Consider the following 12034-nt stretch of genomic DNA (forward strand, 5'->3'; position numbering starts at 1 on the left):
AAAAGCAAAGGCCGTGTGCGGAAACAAAGGAAAACAAGATATATTCTCTACTTCCCATCAGCAGACAATGTCCAGCCACTTCCCGGGAAGTAGGGCTGCAATATGTGTAGCAGTTGCTTGAGAAGACAAATACCTTAATAAAGAATGCCTCCCCCTCCTCCTTTCTCTTTACCTTTTATTGCTGAGCAGACATCATATGGTATGGAATATCCCTTTGGTCAGTAGGGGTCAGCTGTCCCAGCTGTGTCCCCTCCCAACTCTTTGTGCACCTCCAACCTACTCACTGGTGGGGTGGGGTGAGAAGCAGAAAAGGCCTTGACTCTGTGTAAGCACTGCTCAGCAGTAATGAAAACATCCCTGTATTATCAACACTGCTTCCAGCACAAATCCAAAACATAGCCCCATAGTAGCTACTACGAAGAAAATTAACTCTATCCCAGCCAAAACCAGCACATTCTCTACCCCTTATCCCATACCATTTACATCATGCTCGGGTCCCACACTATCTAATACATCCTCATTAACCACCCCTTCCCCTGTGAAATGTTTGTGAAATGCCCATAAATATCCATAAAATGTTCATTGAGTTCATTTGGTCTATGACTTTGGGCTCCATCTATTATGGTGGTCACTCAGGACAGGAGAGGTGGTGTGTTGTGTGGAGTTATTTGGCACCAAAGCCAGCTCAGATTAGTCACTGATGCACTTGCACTGCTTCTTGGAAGGCTTCTCCTCCATTAATTCAGGTGGTTCCTATAACATGCAACTCAAATCACAGGTTACAACAATTTAGAGGTACATCCATGTATTGGGTTTGTGTGGCAAAGTTTTGGTAGCGGGGGGGGATACAGGGGTGGCTTCTGTGAGAAGATACCAGAAGCTTCCCCTATGTCCAACAGAGCCAATGCCAGCTGGCTCCAAGATGGACCCGCCACTGGCCATGGCCGAGCCAATCAGCGACAGTGGTAGCGCCTCTGTGATAACATATTTAAGAAGGGGGGGGGGGGAACCTGCACAAGAGAAAAGTGCAGCCAGAGGAGTGAGAATATGTGAGAAGCAACTCCGCAGACACCAAAGTCAGTGAAGAAGGAGGGGGAGGAGGTGCTCCAGGCACTGGAGCAGAGATTCTCCTGCAGCCTGTGGTACAGACCATGGTGAGGCAGCTGTCCCCTGCAGCCCATGGAGGACCCCACGCCAGAGCAGGTGGATGTGCCTGAAGGAGGCTGTGACCCCGTGGGAAGCCCACACTGGAGCAGGCTCCTGGCAGGACCTGTGGCCCTGTGGAGAGAGGAGCCCACACTGGAACAGGTTTTCTGGCAGGACTTGTGACCCTGTGGGGGAGCCATGCTGGAGCAGTCTGTTCCTGAAGGACTGCACTCCGTGGGAGGGAGCCACACTGGATCAGGGGTAGAGTTTGAGGAGAAAGGAGCAGCAGAAACAATGTGTGATGAACTTACTGCAACTCCCATTCCCCATCCCCTTGTGCCGCTCAAGGGGAGGAGGTAGAGAAAATCGGGAGAGAAGTTGATCCCAAGAAGAAGGGAGAGGTGGGGGGGAGGTGTTTTTAAGATTTGGTTTTATTTCTCATTATCCTACTCTGATTTTATTTGTAATAAATTAATTTCCCTGAGTCTGTTTTGCCTGTGACTGTAATTGCTGAGTGATCTCCCTGTGCTTATCTCAACTCACGAGCCTTTTGTTATATTTTCTGTCCCCTGTCCAGCTGAGGAGGGGAGTGATAGAGCAGCTTTGACAGGCACCTGGTGTCCAGCCAGGGTCAACTCACCACAACCCATTTCATTCCTCACTCCGGCCCCCTTGAACTAGGCCTTAAGTTTTAACATTGCAATTAATTCCTCCTCTTGCCTCTAGCTTGGCTAACAGTGAGAGGTTCCTGCTATAATACCTTTGACATATGACAGCCACAGCACTGGTGACATACAGCATCATGTAATACTGCCATCATACAACTCAAATCATGGATTATTTTCACTCAGGATTAAATCACCTTGAGGTACACATTGGACTCCCCTATCCTTCTGCAGTACCCAACAAGTGCACCCAGGTCATTGATCAGAAACAATCCCCACGAATAGGTTTGTCCTTTCCTGAGGAAGATATAATCCAGACTGTTTTTCCCAGACAGTTCCTTATATGTACTACGGGGATCTTATCTCCTTCCACAGTGTGCAGGGGTTTTGATTGGGCAGGGACAGATCAACTGGCAGATCCTCTAGTGTTAAGTAGCCAAGTGGCTTGTGCTAAATGTGTATTGCAGTGCTTGAATGTCCCAACACCCATTGCTCTTAGTGTAGTGCAGTGGCATCAATAGTCAAGTCAACCCCTCAATCACGAGCGCATTTGTATGTTGCATCTCTTCCTAAATGTCCTGATGTGTCATGGGCCCATCGAGCTATAAATAGCTCACCCTTATGTTCCCAATTGTTTTGCTGATCAGGGATATCAATTAAACTCAGACACCAGAGTGAAAAGAGCAGGCGTATTTTACTAGAAATAACTAAATAATATAACAGAATAATATAGAAAACATACAGTAAGAAAAGACAAAGTAGCGCGCTTAAACAAATAGGAAAATACAGGGTAATGCATCAAATCATTACTACAAGAGAGAGAGAATAGTGATTAAGAAAGATCCATCACCACTTGCATACGTTACCATCATCCAGACCCGCAGTCGCTGGGGAGCCCCGGTTACAGCGAGGATTTGGAGAACCTTTCCCTGCAAGTGGGAAATCCTACGCGGTGCGTCCACCCGTAGGTGAGGCTTCCAAAGTCGCTGTGAGCGGGCCCAGCCTTATATACCTGAAATCAGTAAGCCAGAATAGCTGGCACCTTTGTTTTAAGCGGAAATATCTGGAGTCAGTCTCACGTTAGATTTTCCCAGAGCCTGGCCGGGGCTCAGGGAAAAAACTAAGGGAGTTTTCCCAGCTTATCTAGGTGATTTATGAGCAAGGTCACACACCAGGTCACAGGGCCAGACAATTGTCTCTGTGGCCCTGTTATTGTGGCCTTGTTACCTTGTTTACACACACAAAGAAGGATACATGTTTTATGATGTTTAAGTTACATTTTCTATACATATCTCACTAATGACTACATACGGAGTTAGCAATTTCGGTTCAAGACTTATTGTTCAGGTTTCAATATTCCCACCTGTTAAATCCGGACAGGTGGTCTGTTATAATTTTAGTACAAAACCTATTGATACAATGCTTGTCAATTATAAAACATACAGGATTCATCTATAGGTCAACTCTGGCTTGGGCTTATTGTCCAAGCCTTAGCACTTCACCAATCCAGATACCCTTGAGCCACTTCAATTCTAGAAGCCTGGTCCACCTGCTCATTGTTTTGATATTCTACAGTGGTGTGACTGACTCTTGGGTACATGAGCATCTATGTGATGTACTTTTTCAACCAGATTGTCTACCTGAGCAGCAATATCTTGCCACAATTCAGCAGCCCAGATGGGTTTTCCTCTGCACTGCCAGTTGCTCTGCTGCCATTGCTATAGCCACCCCCACAGAGCAGTTGCCACCATCCATGAGTCAGTATAGAGATAAAGTACTGGCCATTTTTCTCGATCAGCAATGTCTAAAGCCAGCTGGATGGCTTTCACTTCCACAAACTGACTCGATTCACCTTCTCCTTCAGGAGTTACTGCGACCCATCATGTGGGACTCCACACAGCAGCTTTCCACCTTCAGTGTTTTTCCACAATAGGGCAGGATCCATCTGTAAACAGGGCATATGGCTTTTCATTTTCTGGTAATTTATTATCCAGCACGAGTCACCTCCTCTGGTGACACTCTGAAGTTTCAGCCTTCTGGCCAGTTCATGATCACTTCCAGAATTCCAGGGTGTTCAGGGTTTCCCATTAGAGCCTGTTGCATTATCAGTGCAACTCACTTGCTCACATAGCATCAGTTGCGTGATGCATAGAGGGGAGGACCCTCCCTTTGAACATCCAGCCCAGCACAGGCAATTGAAGTGCCAAAAGGAGCTGTGCTTCAGTATCAACTACTTCTGAAGTGGCTTGAATTCCTTTATATGCTGCTAATATTTATTTTTCAGTTGGAGTTTAACAGGCTTCAGATCCCCTATATCCCCAGCTCCAAAGCCCTAGAGGTCAACCTCGAGTCTCTCCAGGTGCTTTCTGCCAGAGGCTCCAGGTGGGGCCGTTATTCCTGGCTGCACTGTAAAGCACCTTTTTCACATCTTGTCCTGCCTGGACTGGCCCAAGTGCTACTGCATGAACTATGTCCTGTTTAATTTGTTCAAAGGTTTGCTGCTGCTCAGGGTCCCATTCAAAGTCATTCTTCTTCCAGGTCACTCAATAGAGAGGGCTTACGATCAGACTATAACCTGGAATATGCATTCTCGAAAAACCCATGACACCTTAGAAAGCTTGTGTTTCTTTTTTGCTGGTGGAGACATAGCTGTTGTTTTATTGATCACATCCATTGGGATATGACGACACCTATCTTGCCATTTTATTGCTAAAAACTAGATTTCCTGTGCAGGTCCTTTGACCTTACTTTGTTTTATAGCAAAGCCAGCTTTCAAAAGACTCTGGATTATTCTTCCCTTCTCAAACACTTCCTCCACTGTGTTGCCCCACATCAATATAATGCAGGTGCTTGGGCACTTCACCTTGTGCCAGTGCAGTCTGTATCAATCCATGACAAATGGTAGGACTGTGTTTCCACCCCTGGCGCACTCGATCCCAGGTGTACTAGATACCCCTCCACATGAAAGCAAACTGCAGCCTGCCTCTGCTGCCAAAGGGATCGAGAAAAACATGTTAGAAATATCAGTTGTTGCATACCATTTGGCAGCCTTTGACTCCAGTACATATTGGAGTTCTAGCATGTCTGGTACGACAGCACTCAGTGGTGGTGTGACATTTTTCAGACCTCAATAGTACACTGTTAACCTCCACTCTCCATTAGATTTTTTGCACTGGCTATATGGGACTATTAAAGGGTGAATGACTCTCCAGTTGCCGGATCAACTTATGGATGGGAACCAGGAAGTCTTGATTGGTGCGATATTGTCACCGGTGCACTATCGTGGTAGCAATTGGCACCTGCTGTTCTTCAACCTGCAGCAACCCCACAACAGAGGGATCCTCTGAGAGACCAGGCAAGCTGGACAGCTGTACTCAAGGCAGCTATACCAAAAGCTCACCGGTACCCTTTTGGGTCTTTGAAGTACCCTCGCCTGAGGTAGTCTATGCCAAGGATACATGGAGCCTCTGGACCAGTCACAATAGGATGCTTTTGCCACTCATTCCCAGTTAGGCTTACCTCAGCCTCCAACACAGACAGTTCTTGGGATCTTCCCATCAATCCAGAAATGCAGATGGATTCTGCCCCTTTGTAATTTGATGGTATGGGAATACAATGGAAGATTGGCGAGGGGGATTGTAAACACACTCAAGTGACTTGCATCTGGGGTGCTGAAAAACACATATATCACACTAATTGTTGCTTAGCTCTCTGTGCTTGACGGGTGGAGTGTCTGTGCTTAGATAACACAGGCCTGTGAGAGACTCAGAGGCACCCTATCGAACATCCTTGAGATTCCTGCCCTGCTGTGGGAAAGATCAAAGCATAATGGAAAAGTACACTTGCAAAAATCCCAGATATATACAGGCAAAAGCAGCAGGCCCGAGATCTTTTCTTTTTCCTTCTCCTTTCCCTGACTAGCAAGGACCAAGCTCCACGATGCCTGTGTCCCCGCTTGTGTGCCTCTGCCTGGGTGTTGCTGAGGAGATCCCTTGGATCGCAAGGTAATGGGAATAAATTTACTCTTTGCATTTCATCCGTGGTTTTGTGGTTGTTCCTGCATCCTGCCTGTGCCAGCTCACACAGATAGTATTAGGGTACACTGTGCACCAGTGTCCACTAGCGCTTTATACTCCCATGGGGCTGATGTGCCAGGCTATCGAATCCACACAGTCCAGTAAAGCCGGTTGTCCCTTTCCTCTGCCTGGCCGAAGGCAGGGCCCCTCTATTCCTGGTTGGAGTCTTCATTACTTGATTTCTGTAACTGAAAAACAGAAGTCCCTTCACCAGGGTCAAAAGTATGATCAGCCCTTCTACTCTGCCCAACAGACACTGGAGCAGTAATTTTCCTGGATGGATGCTTTTTGGCTGTTGTTTTTCCTTACAGTTCCTGTACTCTAGCTTCTACTCTCCAGGTAGGTTCCCCATCCCACTTCCTCATGTCCTCCCCCGATCATGCAGGAAGAACGACAGAGTTGCATGTGGTGTGTGCCACCAGTACCCTCTCCCTTGAACAGAAGAAGGCTGACTCTTAATAGAGGCCTTGGTTGGAGCACGTGAGGAAGACTTATCCTCAGCTTGCTCAGACTTTTTTGGGGTCAGTTCCTTCACAGCCAAGACACAGGCCCACATGGAGGAAGCGAGATTACCTTTGTATTCTCAGAGATGTCTGGCCAGTACATCTATAGTTCGTGCATCCATGTCTGTCCATGTCTGTCCAGCTCATTATCACCAGGGTGTGGGCATATGACACTGGTGCATTTCATATAGACTTTCGCCACATGGACCGCATGCACCGGATTTCATCCAGATCTTTGGATACCTGGTCATCATCCAGGTTGCTGTAGATCACTTCCACCATGGCTAATTCCCTCAGATACTGGATACCTCTGTCAATGGTGGTCCATTTGCTTCGGGAATTTGCAAGATCTTCCTTGAAGGGATACTGTCCTTCACACTTGACAGGAGTCATCGCCAAAGACTGAGGACTCCTGCCCTTTTTCCAATCCCTTTGTCAATGGCTTTATCCTTAGCAAGGGATCTCAGCTGCCAGGCTTCCTTACCCTCTGATTCCTGACTACTGGCCCCAATATCCCAGCATCGGAGTAACCAGCTGAGAATTAGCTCACCTGGTTGATGGCTGAAATATTTTCGCGTATCTCGCAACTCACTTAGGGATAGGGATTGGGTGGTTTCTGTCTCATTTATGATTTCAGTCTCTTCCTCTTCCTGTTCTTGTGACTGCTCTGCTGCAGAACAGGCTGCCTCTTCTGATTCTTTCTCCTTCTCCCTCTTAGGAGAAACTTCTTCGTCCCTTACTAAATGAGTTGACTTCCGCTTCCATTGTTTCTTTTTAGTTATAGTGGCAACTGATATAGTGTCTGGTTTAGCCATAGTGTCTGTTAGTGTTATTGATTTGCCATTGATCAGAATTAATTTTGCTTATTTTGTTCAATTTTAATATGAATATAGAATTATGAGAGATATTTAATAGAAATTATATATTTACATTTATCCTGCATTTGCACATTATACAGCAACCAATGCTACTATGAATTCCTCTGTACAGCCCCATACCAGGGCCGAAGAATGGGCCAGTAATCATTTACTAGGTACACCTAGGTATTGTTTAGATTATTAGATTTATTATTAAAATGATTTTGTTTGAACCTACTATAGAAATATCTAAACAAAAGAGTAGTTTATTACCTGGAATACATTGTTAGAATATCTAGAGGTGTCAGAATTTAGAATTAATGGGAATTGGGGAAAACGAACTGTAACGATTTGCAGGTATCTGCCAAGAAACAGTGAACTTAGGTAAAAGGTAATTCCAGCAGGGGGAGATCGCGACCACCGACTCATGGGCCACCGACCCAAATTACACCCCAGACTCATTTCTAGAAATTTCTAAGCTTTAATGCGCAGAATCGAAATGGGAGGGGGGTATGATAATGATTTCCAGGAATTATTATGTTTATGTATAGAGAACTAATGAATATATATGATTGAATACTATATAAGTTGTATGATTCTTGTGATTAGTGTGCATCGTTGGTGAGAGCACTCACCCGTGCACCCAGCCGACAATAAAGAAGTGTCTGCTTATCTGCATCAAATTGGTGTCGATAAGTTCTCTATCCCGTCTTTTTGGTGACATTAGTATAATTTCAGATCCAGAGACCCTCTCTTCTCCTTCAGGGTGCTACATAATATCGAGCAGTGTTTGGTAGATGCTGGCCAGGGCCCAGCACAGTGCAGTAAGTTGTGACTCTTTGGAATAGCCACAGCATTTATTTTTTCAAACATTTTATCATTTCATCAGGATCCTGCAGTCGTTTGGGAGTGAAGTTCCACACCACTGAAGGTGAGAAGTTCTCAAGATACCTGCCCATATTCTCCCAGGTGACTTACCACCCATGACCATGCTCTTGCGGAGCCTGGGTCATATTCCTAAATTGCTTGTTAACCTTAGAAAAAAAATGAAGCAGTATTCCTAAGAAATACCAATAGAAGTATTTTAACTACTCAAGGAAGTTCTAGATACTAAAAAGTTATTGTAACGAGGGAAAAAACAACACAGAAGAAGGTGGTAAAGGTGCCATTCTGTATTTTCTCCACAAAAAACCTCTCAGAGGAAGATGTATAATTGTTAATTGTCTCCATGAGATGGTACCCAAAGTTCAATAATGGCTTCAGTACAGAGCCCAAATACCAGACTAAGCTCAGGGTCAGTGTTTTAATAATAAATCACCCAGGCAAAACATCACTAAGCACTGCAGAGCACAGCAAACTGCAAAAGCCAACACCAATCTTAAACATGTACAGCAAAAAAAGAGCATGACACAAATAAGATAAACTAATATCAAGAACAGATGAACCAATATCAGGACCTGCAACTTTTAACAGATATAAATCCTTTCTAATACACTCTGGTCAATCTGGTATTATCTCAAACACTTCGAGCCCCACATTGGGCGCCAAAAAGGACTGTCGTGGTTTAACCCCAGCTGGCAAATAAGCATCCCACAGCCGCTCGCTCACTCCCCCCACCCCAGTGGGATGGGGGAGAGAATGGGAAGTGTAAAAGTGAGAAAACTCATGGCTTGAGATAAAAACAGTTTGATGATTGAAATAAAATAAAATAATAGCATTTTTTAAAAAGTGAGGAAAAAGAAAATAGCAAAGAGAGAGAAATAAAACCCAAGAAAGACAAGTGATGCAAATGAAAACTATTGCTCACCACCAACTGACCGATGCCCAGCCAGTCCTCGAGCAGCGCCCCCCCCGCCAACCTCCCCCCTATTTTTATCACTGAGCATGACGTCATATGGTACGGAATATCCCTTTGGTCAGTAGGGGTCAGCTGTCCCAGCTGTGTCCCCTCCCAACTCTTTGTGCACCTCCAATCTACTCACTGGTGGGACAGTGTGAGAAGCAGAAAAGGCCTTGACTCTGTGTAAACACTGCTCAGCAATAACAAAAACACCCCTGTATTATCAACACTGTTTCCAGCACAAATCCAAAACATAGCCCCATACTAGCTACTATGAAGAAAATTAACTCTATCCCAGCCAAAACCAGCACAGGTTCAAAGGGCAAAAAGATTTGAGCATGCCAATTTCATTAGTCCTCATTTTGCTTTCACATCATTATGTGAATTCCAGCAGGACATTTATTACACAGGAACAAGATGAAGCCAAACTACTTGCTCTAGTCAGTTTTTCTTGCCTTTCTGAATGAAGTTGTGATGTCTTGTACTTTCCCTGTCTGAATTATGGCTCTATGAAAAAGCATTGTTCAAGTTAAAACACAGGATGAAGGCAGAGAAACAAGGATTTAAACTATGACTAGAAGTCATCTTCATGTTCTTTTGAACCTGAGGCTTGCAACAATTGGGCCTACTAGTCACACAAATTAGAGCATTCTGAAGGCTGAACGGTTGCTATGACAAGTAGAGATCAATGTGGACCAGAGTTGACCATAGTCACTCTGCTCTTCTTGAGGATGCTACCTGCTTTACTGGCTCTGTACCACCTGAGAATTCCACCAGAGATCCTCAAGAAGATGATTAATCTGAATTTACACTGGGTTTATGGAGCCATGTTTATTTTGCAAAGCTAAACCAGTTGAGGCAAGCCAGTGTACTGAACATAATCCTGACCAGCTGTACTAGAGACAAACTGAAAGAGAAAATCAGCATCTGGGTTTTGCTTAGTAAATACGTTGCATCAAATACATTCTTGTTCTGCAATCTAAAATTTATTCATTATTGCTATTATGTATTACAGAATCACAGAATCACAGAATCACAGAATCGTTCAGGTTGGAAAAGGCCCTTGGGATCATCGAGTCCAACCATCAGCCCTACTCTACAAAGTTCTCACCTACACCATATCCCCCAACATCTCATCCAAATGACCCTTAAACACATCCAGGGATGGTGACTCCACCACCTCCCTGGGCAGCCTATTCCACTCTCTGACCACTCTTTCTGTGAAAATTTTTTTCCTAATGTCCAGTCATTTTATTTATTCAGTATTATCCAGTATTATTTAATGTCTTTAGGATACTCCATGGTGCCAAGGCCTGCGCAAATAAAGGACCTGATACAGGATTTTTCCATTCATCTTTTCTTGTTCAGGAAGGCTTCCTGAAGATAATAGGCCAGACTTTTCTCTGCTAGTTGTGTATGTGCTGTTATTTGATTTACTTCAGTAGAGTTGATGCAGATTTACAAAAGTGTGATAGAATCAGAATTTAACTCATTAAACTAACTGGGACAAAGCAGACAAAATTCTTTACCTGTTTGGAGGCTGCACAAACACGACTGAGAACGGATTTGCCCTTCTCTGTTTGCAGAAAGTAAGTAAGATAAGTGATGTTGCCCTATGTTTTATATCTGTGTAAGCACACTCAAACCTAAATTTGGACCAAAGTTTAAGTTTTAACCTAAAAGAAAGCTTTTCATCAATTCATTCAGATCCTCTTTGTCAGCTTTGCTCAAAACATGCTAAAACAAAATCCCTAGAAGGTAGAAACAAAATTTCTATCCAATCTTCTGCATACAGTTTAAATATGGAATTAAGTTGAGGGTGCTGTTAGACTTTACTAACAGTATGAGCATTGTTAAGCTGTTCTTCCTAACAATCCACTGGAAAAGAGTGGTCTTTGGACTGGAAAAATCCATCTCCTTTGTTGTGAACTATGTGATGTATTGTCTCTTGTCTATTGTATCATAGGAGGTGTATTGGGACACACCCAATGGACCCACTGATGACCAAAGCTGAGCCAATCAGCAAAGCTGGTCACACTTCTGTGATAACATATTGTCCTGGTTTCAGCTGGGATAGAGCTATTTTTTTATTTTTCCTTCTTAGTAGCTAGACTAGTGCTGTGTTTTGGATTCAGTATGGGATTTGGTATGAGAAGAATGCTGATAATGTACTGATGTTTTTAGTTGTTGCTAAGAAATCAAGGACTTTCCAACTTCCCTTGTCCTGCTAGTGTGCAGGTACACAAGAAGCTGGGAGGGAGCATAGTCAGAGCAACAGACCCAAATTGGCCATATTCTATATCATATAACATCATGCGCAGTATATAGAGGAGGATTGATCAGGAAGCTCTCTCTTGTTTCCTGGACTGTGGTTTTGGGATCTTGGCTTTTTCTGGGATCGCTAACTGGGAACAGTCTGGGCATCAGTCAGCGGGTGGTGAGCAATTGAATTGTGCATTACTCATTTGTATTTTCTGTTATTACTATTATCATTATTATTTTAATTTTATTTCAATTATTAAATTGTTTTTATCTCAATCTATGAGTCTCCTTACCTTTACCCCTCCAATTCTCTTCCCCATTCCCCAGGATGGGAGAGGGTGAGCGAGCAGCTGCATGGTGTTTGGATTCCAGCCAGGTTTAAACTATGACACATATTTAGGAAAAGGCAAAAAATGCTGTGCAGCAGCTGTGAGAGAGAGGAGTGAGAATATGTGAAAGAAACAACCCTGCAGACACCGAGGTCAGACAAGAAAGAGGGGGAGGAGGTGCTAGAGCAGACATTCCCCTGAAGCCCCTGGAGAGGACCGTGTTGAAGCAGGTTGTCCCCCTGCGGCCCATGGAGGACCATGGTGGAACAGATATCCACCCTGCACCCAGTGGAGGACCCCATGCCAGAGCAGGGGAAGAATATGAGGAGGAAGGAGTGGAAGAGATTAATTGTTAT

The sequence above is a fragment of the Strix aluco genome, chromosome W, assembly GCF_031877795.1.
Source record: "Strix aluco isolate bStrAlu1 chromosome W, bStrAlu1.hap1, whole genome shotgun sequence".
Classification (NCBI taxonomy): Eukaryota; Metazoa; Chordata; class Aves; order Strigiformes; family Strigidae; genus Strix; species Strix aluco.